Source organism: Eutrigla gurnardus (assembly GCF_963514095.1).
Source record: "Eutrigla gurnardus genome assembly, chromosome: 14".
Taxonomy (NCBI): Eukaryota; Metazoa; Chordata; class Actinopteri; order Perciformes; family Triglidae; genus Eutrigla; species Eutrigla gurnardus.
Window position 1 is genome coordinate 19634387 of NC_139937.1, and position 9218 is coordinate 19643604.

Sequence of the window (9218 nt, forward strand, 5' to 3'; positions counted from 1 at the left end):
GGATGGATGGATGGATGATGGATGGATGGATAATGGATGGATGGATGGATGGATGATGGATGGATGGATGGATGATGGATGATGGATGGATGGATGGATGATGGATGGATGGATGGATGATGGATGGATGATGGATGGATGGATGATGGATGGATGGATAATGGATGGATGGATGGATGGATGATGGATGGATGATGGATGGATGGATGGATGGATGATGGATGGATGGATGGATGGATGATGGATGGATGGATGGATGATGGATGGATGGATGGATGGATGATGGATGGATGATGGATGGATGGATGATGGATGGATGGATGGATGGATGGATGGATGATGGATGGATGGATGGATGATGGATGGATGGATGGATGATGGATGGATGATGGATGGATGGATGGATGGATGATGGATGGATGGATGGATGGATGGATGGATGGATGGATGGATGATGGATGGATGGATAATGGATGGATGGATGGATGGATGGATGATGGATGGATGATGGATGGATGGATGGATGATGGATGGATGGATGGATGATGGATGGATGGATGGATGGATGGATGGATGGATGATGGATGGATGGATGGATGGATGGATGGATGGATGGATGATGGATGGATGGATGGATGATGGATGGATGGATGGATGGATGGATGATGGATGGATGGATGATGGATGGATGGATGGATGATGGATGATGGATGGATGATGGATGGATGGATGGATGGATGATGGATGATGGATGGATGGATTGATTGATTGGTTGATTGACTGATTGATTGAATGATTGATTGATTGATTGATTGATTGATTGATTGATTGATTGCTTTATTGATTGATTGGTGGATGGATGGATGGATGGATCCAGCTGAGGAAAGATGACATCATCGTCATAATCTGGCCCGAACAACAGTAGTAGTAAACAAAACCCAGCTGGCGCTCGTGCCGCCTTTAATCCGCAGAGGCACAAATCTGCACGCGCCTAAATATCAGGCAGGTTCCTGGACATCCTCCTTCAGTTCCACTCTAAGTCTGATTCAATACCTACTTAACTGTCGCGGTTCTTATTAAGGGCGACATGAAAATGTACATATTCAGTTTACAGATGTGCTCAAGTCATTTTTCAGACTTAAAGTGTCAAACTGGTCACCATGAGCCCCCAGCGCGCCCCGGAGTACTGTGTGATCTGAGACTGTTCGTGATGATCGTTGTTTAGTGGAAATCTCAAACAATGTCTTTAAATAAATGAAGATAAATCAAAATCTCAAATGTATTCCGTGGGAGGAGCTCCGCGTTTTAGAACATAGAACAAAGGCGCAGCTATAAGGCTCTCCTGTCACCACTTATTTTGCTTTTCACGTTCACATGTCGCGTCCTCAAGCTTTTGTTGTCACTGTATCTCCGTCCAGAGCGCGCAGTCATGCAGAAACCTCCCGCACATGCAGCTAATAATCCCCGGGATGCAACGAGGGGCACGGACCCGCTCCGTCCTGCAGGACTGTGCGCGTCCTGCGGGACTCCCAACACGTCCACACCTTCTAACAGTCACTCCGTGGTCAAGAGTTTCTTAAAGGAATACATTCATAATGCTGGTTTGAACTCAACCCTCTTTTTAAAAAAGTCTCACGATTTTCTCATATAGGTTATCACTGAAGATTATATCAGATATGAAATAATATAAAGATATTTAATAAATACAGGAATCTCTACTCACTCTCAGCTTTAAATGTCGCTTTAAACCAAGCCGTCCGGGAAGCAGCATTTCCCAGCTGGAAATCTATGCAGTTTAAAACATTCCCTCAGTCCCCAAGACACAAATAAAGAGTCCAGAATCAGCAGCGGGGAAACTCACTCTCCGGTGTGCAGATGTTGGAGCATGAACTGGAGGATGGATCATCCGCGCCACCGGGCGCTGCGCTCCGGAGAGACGGTTTACGTGTCTCCTCCGCTGGTCTCTCCTTTGGCTGAGGATGTTGATGACACCACCACCACCGCGTCCTCCTCCTCCTGCGTGCGTCTCTGAGGATGAGGGTGGTAGTTCATTTATCTGACGCTGAAGAACAATTCAACCCCTCTTCTAAAAGCCTCATTTCCTTACAGACTTGTGTATTAATCTCAAAACTGCAGCATTAAAAAGGTCCCAAAGGGGTTCCAAGTTTGACAGGAGGAGCTCATGTTCCATTTTCACACTGCGATTTTGCACATTTTGCAAAGTGGGCTGGTCCCTCCAGGGGCCCTGAATGATCCAGGTTTGTATGCACCATGGCCAGCATCGAATGGGGCTTTATCACGCTCACTCCTTATATCTTTGTCGTCATGTTTTGATCAAATCGACACGCAGCGAATGTGGAATAAGCTATGTACTCTCTGCACGGCTGGTAACTGCTGTAAATAGAGATGAAACATGACAAACCAAACGGACATTCAGGCCTCATTGTCTGCCCTCGAGAGGAATCTAATTACTGTAAACAAAGACCAATCAACCGCTTTTATGTGGATCTCTTTAATCTAAAGTTCTTTACAATGGACCTGCCATTCTCTCTCTCTCTCTCTCTCTCTCTCTCTCTCTCTCTCTCTCACACACACGCGCACACACACGCGCACACACACACACACACACACACACACACACACACACACACACACACACACACACACTTTGCTACTCGGCTTCCTACAAATCATATAGAACTAAGTGTTTTGGACTTCAGCTGTGCTTCACATTGTGGTTGTCATGACTATCAGTAGATGAGTAATTTGAGGATCCTTGTTTTTCAAGGACCCATAGATATGAAAACAGCAGAAGTGTTACAGTATATATATATATATATATATATATATATATATATAATATGTGAGGAAAGGCCAATATATATAAATAATATAATATATATATATATATATATATATACAACTTGACCACATGAAAATGCTTCTTCAATAAATGGACTTACAAGTGCACGTTGACAACCTGCCTCATGCTCCTTCATCACTGAAGCTACCAGTGATACGTCAGCCAAGTTTATTCAGAGGGTTTAGCTTTTCTGGTGACGTGTGCCTCAGTACGCACTCAGGTGCCAGAATAGCTGTCCTTAAATTCAGTGTCCAACAAGACTGATAAAGTAGATTCGGGATAAAAAAAAGACTGGTGACTCTGTGACTAATATTGCTGCTTGTAACTCACTGACAGTAGCTCTCGGAGTCTAATCCGGTCCAGCTCCTTATTTTTAAACTTCAAATCACTCTTTAATTTCCTGCCCATCAGGAAGCCTCAGAAACCGTCAAACAAACGCTGCCTGTGTGGTATATTAATATCATGCGTCTGCAGGTTTGCCTCCAGTCCTGCGTTATCAGAAGTGGTCACAACAAAACAAAAGCATAATCCTGTGTTTCTCTGTGTGTGGTGGGTAATCCTTAATCCAGAGGTCACAGCGGGCGGCCGTCGTCCGATGCTTGAGATTACAGAGTTTTGGGTCTGTTTCTGGAGCTTAAATCAGAAGGCTAGCTTCCCGTTAAACCCTTTAGCTGCTTCATTTCATGATTTCCATTCTTATACCACCAAAACCACTGTCAAACTTCATGTTGTTTATGCTCCAGTGAGTGCTGGTGAGCGACCACCCTGTAAGTGCACAACTGAACTGAAACTGTTTAAACTTGCATTCCCTCTACTGGCCATCAGGGGGCGACTCCTCGGTTTGCAAAAAGAAGTCAGATTCTATGGAAGTCTCTGAGAAAATGACCCTTCTTCTCACTTGTTTCTTATGTAAACGTGAGTTTATGGTCTGGGTGTTGTCTTACAACTTTCAAAATGTATTTTCAGTTCATGAAAGTATATTTTAACATTTGGGTCACCTAAAAACGTCTTATTCAGTGTCCGGCTGTACTTAGCTCCACCCTGTGTAACTTCTGGTTGCAATAACCGAGATGGCAACAGCAAAAAAATCAACACTTGTCACAGAAAATGTGTTTCTAGTCTAAACTAGGTATTTCAAGCCCAACCTTGAATTTAACTAAGTAAGTTTTGTTGCCCGACCCTAACTAACGTTTGTAGCTGTCGTCCAGAAGTCGTGCACAAAACAGATAGATTAAATGTTGCGACTGTTTCCTAAACTACTGAGACTGTGTCGAACCAAACCAGCTGGGTGACAGAAAGGAGTGTGATGTGATGATTCTGGGTCAAGGATGTTGTATGTGAAGCTCGTCATGCCCTCGTCTTCTTCTTCTGCAGTAGTTTAAAGAGAACCCATAACGCGTTTCTGCTTCTTCTCTTTCCTTTACCGTGTTATATTGTTTTTGTGCATATGAAAGCTCTCCAGTGTCTCCCCCACAGACAGGCTGCTCCTGAACTGCTTCTAAAGCCTCACAGAATCCTGCCTTTTTTCTTTTTTTTTACCTTTACATGAGTCACCAAGTAACACATTTGCATAATATCTGCCAAGCACGCCCTCAACCAGAGGTCCTCAGAGGTGGTGTAACATACTACAAGAGTATGGTTCGGTTAGTAGTCATGTAAAGGACATCCAAAGGAACAAGTGCAGCTAAAATTCATTTTTTAGTGGATGGAAATACACACACATATTTGGCTGGAAACCTGACCACACAACACTGTCACATGATTCTACATATCACATATATGCGATGTCTACATCCCGTCGAAGGAACACGTCTGCTCCGCAATGCAATTAAAAGAAAACAGCAGTGAGGGACAAACGAGAGCATGTTTCCTTCAAACTCATGATGCAAATACAGACATGTTGCTGCATATTGATAGCCGTTTATGCAGTGAGATAAAGTGTAGTTCCCTGAGTGAGGAGTTTAGTCAAGCAAGGACCACTAATCTGAATTTATACATCTTCATCTGGCGTGATGGTCCTGTTGATACCTCTGGTGTTGGAATTCATTTGTTATTCAGTGTTGGATGTCAGCGCCAGATGGATGTGTGGATACATTATGAAAACCCTGCAGGGTGTTCATTATGTATCCCAAAGGTCTATCATTATCTGTAATAGAGATGTTTTGTTATGTTTCTGTTAACATGTTGAGTCTGGGGGAGTAAAACTGACATGATAAAGAATAAATAAATAAATAAATACAAAAACAAATCATTCAACGTAGGATGAAAAGCCTCAATTGTGAAATAAATGTGCAGGTTAAAGTCTTAACCCTCATTCATCTCTCTTTGTATTTATTTCTGTATTTCTTCACCCGTATGTTAACAAGGTGGCGTGTCTTGACAGTATATGAGAGTGATTGTCTCGTTTCGCTCTACTAGTCAGTGTACATGCACAACTGACAGGGAATAATTAGCATCTAGCAATGATGATAACTGGAGAACAATTGCGAGAGAAATCAGCGTCTTGGGCAACTTGGCTGAAAATGCTTGTCGGGACTCGAAGCTGCTTCGACTGGAGGCGCATTTGGAACTTCGGATTTGGATTTGATTGCTCACGCATTAACAGTCAAGGCATGCGCCCTCTTGTCTCAACGGGGCATCAGTAAGCCTCATTCATCGTGCTATTTTCAATGCATTTAATGCAGACGGAGACAAGCTGTTGGGGTTTGTTGTTTCGGGGAGTCCAGGGATTCCAGGTAAGACGTCAGAGGAAAGGGCTGCACGATGGTGTAGTGGGTAGCACTCTCGCCTGCACAGCAAGAGGGTCCCGGGTTCGATTCCCGGGTCGGCCTGTGTGGAGTTTGCATGTTCTCCCCTCCGGCATGTCCAAAGAGGATGGGGATAGGTTAATCGATGACTCTAAATTGCCCGTAGGTGTGAATGTGAGCGTGAATGGTTGCTTGTCTCTACATGTTGGCCCTGTGATGGACTGGCGTCCTGTCCAGGGTGAACCCTGCCTTCGCCCAATGACAGCTGGGATCGGCTCCAGCCCCCCCCCCGCGACCCTGAATACAGGATAAGCAGTAGAAAATGGATGGATGGATGGACGTCGGAGGAAGATAAAGTGGCTGAGTCTGTGGCTGGAGCTGCAGAGACAGGTGAGTGAGCAGGCTGGAGAGTAGTAGCACAGGTGACAATTAACACAGACGCATGCAACGAGAAAGATCATCAGCCAGAGAGCAGTGTACCACTGAGTGGACAGAACAATGGACCATGAACCAGTGCATTTCAGGAGACATGAGGCCGATCAGCCTGCATTCGTCTACTTCACCAATCACCTTCTAATAACCACTGACTGAGCAGATTCAAAACGATAGGACAACAGGAAATAGAGGAAGCCAGAGGGAAAGTTATATAGTATACAGAGAGATGGAGATCATTACTGTGGAGACGTGGGGGGAGGAGGGGGAGAGAGAGAGAGAGCGCCCAATCCCAATCCCAGTCGGCACGCCATCACCGAGTGTTGGATTTATTCGCTCTGACCGTGATGTGCTCGCTTGTCTGTGGGGAAAGACAAGCACTGTAGCCCCCCTCCTCTTCGCCCTCCTCCTCCTCCTCCTCCCCATCATACTCCGATCCCCGCCCCTCCTCATAACTTCCTCCCACCTCACCACTGCTGGGCTGATCTCTGGAGGGCTGATGGAGCTCGGCTGGGGGCCGGCGCTCTGGATTTCGGGCGACAGATGGGAGAGTTCGCAGGAGGCTGAGCTTCACGGTCGGCTGCATGCAGAGCGCCGACTGAGTCACGTTTGAGTGTGCGGTGATGTCATCTTTGTTTGGACTTGCGTGTCCGAGCGAGACCCGGGGGAGGGGGGGGGGGGGGGGGGGGGGGGCGTGTGGGTGAGAGGTTGCCTCAGCTGCTGCTATAAGAGACACAGTCGGCCCTCCACAGCTGTCTGCACACTGTACTTTAAATTTATATAACAGAGTTCTGAGACAAAGTAGAGGATGCAACCTGGCCAAAAGTATGTGGACACATTACGCCCATATGTGATTCCAAAAGGCATTAACATAAACGCTGATTACTTAATTAGATGACAAAAGAAATACAGTATTTAATTACTGTGGATTGATATAAATGCCTGTCAGTGTAATGCAATTGGCTGATAGACTCGCAGCGTCCACATAATTTGTCTAACTGGATATCCTGCCAGAAAAAGGAGTTTTAAAACTAGTAAAAATGCTTTATATTTTACACTTCCTTTGGGTTAACTGTCCCTTTAATGTGTCGACGTACTGTATAATATGCGGTGCTATAGGAGGAGTCTCTGCCTGCCAATGGCCTTTCCTCACATAAATGATCATGACATACTGTAAATTGACATGTTCCCGGGGAGACGAATAATTCAGCCACCACAGAGATAAACAACAATGGACGCCGTCAGCAGCACACAAGGCCCTCAGTCAAATGTGACTAAGTGACAGCTGCGCTGATGCATCGTGGGTCTGCAGAGCCTGAGTCAGCTCCAATCGCCGACCTGACGACCTGCACAGAGACAGAAGTAGAGCGCCGGTCTGCATGTCCACTAGTTCAGATTCAGAGAAGGTCAAAGGTTACAGAGCGTCCTTAAGGTCCAACAGCAGCTGGTTGTGAGGAGTAATACCCAGCATGTAACACAAAACCCTGATTTTTGCTTTAATTTCTTTCCTGACACAATCCTCTGACAAATCATCAGCTTATAACGTTGCTCTTTTGTGCTTTTAGGAATAAATGTGATATCAATCAGTGTATACTGGTGTAAAACAATAAACTTATACTAGTTTGTATTTGAAAATGCCTCGTTGGCATATTTAAACATAATATTTCAGAAAACTTCTCACTTCTCACACAAAATATGATTATCTTTATGTACGTAAACCTTTCTTCCCTTAACATTGAAGAGCTGATAGCATTTCATTTCCGGGACCAATTAACACACTGCATTGCGTTCCTGTTAATCACCTGACGACAGGACAAAATAAAATAATCTCCTCCGAAAAATAAAAAGTCAAACACATTATGGGGTTCCAGAAGAATTATGTAGAGTGGTTGAAGAAAGGAGGGATGACGTTGAGAGAAACAGGAGATGACGGGTTATTATCTCCTTTAACAAGCTTTCCCCCCATCTTCCTCCTTTCAATTAAACTCATGATGCTGATTTTTTCTAAATAGAAAAAAAAAAGTCTCACATTTGTTCTGTTCTGATCTTAAATAATTGTATCAATATTTAATCTCATGTTGCCTATTGGGTCCTAATCTGGTCTCCTCCAGCGTCTCAGTGCTGCATCTATCTCTGTGGTCGCTCAGGTCAACTTCATACTCCCTGTCTTTATGTCTTATTCATGGTGATCGATGTGTTTCCTCATCCTTTGCCCCTCTTCTCAGATCATCAAGGACAGCTCTGCTAATTGTTATTCTTACTGTCTAAAACGATAGAAGCAGCATTCACTTTCTGTGCACCACATATACCACTATAAATAATAAAGATTTTTTTTTTTAAATGTTTCTGTTTTGCCTTTTGTTAATTTACATTTGAGCCTGTTTATTCCAAAACCTGTCATGTTTTTCTTCCTGTTTAATCTGTTTAAATGTGAATTTGTGTTTTGTAATATGTATTTTTTCTTTCTTTCTACTATATCTTTTACATATTCAGTCATATCATTGATATATTTGCTTGTATATTGCCTGGTAACAGCGTGTCCTGTTGTGTTGACTGCTCTGAACCAGGATCAGCTCTCCTCCCAACAGCTCAGCTCCTGGTCCTACTCATGTTGCCTTTACTGTGCGTGGGAATAACCGTGTGAAAGACTTATTCACGTCTGTTGCTACTCGTTTGAATGCGTCAAGGACCGATTGAAGATATTAAGCTCTTTGCACACACGCACTCCTGTGAGTAATACATGTAATAACGTTAGACAGTGAGGAGCTCTGTCCTGACATGGTGTTTCAGGAGTTATGTAATAAAAACAGATCTTTTTATTTTTTGTTCAGTGTATTTCAGAATGCTGTGCCCTACATTTCACAATTAGATGTTTGCTTATGAGTCATTTCAGAAGGTAGGAAGCCGTGAAAAGTATGTTCTAGTAGAATCGCAAAACAACTCAGGTAGCTGATATTTGTTTGGTTCATTCACTTTAAATCATTTACACAGTATAATAAAGTATATCAGAAATCACAATATGTTATGTCCAACCCAGAAGGAATTGTCTCACAACAACATTCCTGTTGTGTCTGACAGTTTACATTAAAAAATGTATAGAAAATTAAGAACAACCAGTGAAGATAAAACCACAAAAAGAAAACCAAGTAAATCCAAACCATGACTAATGAACCAAG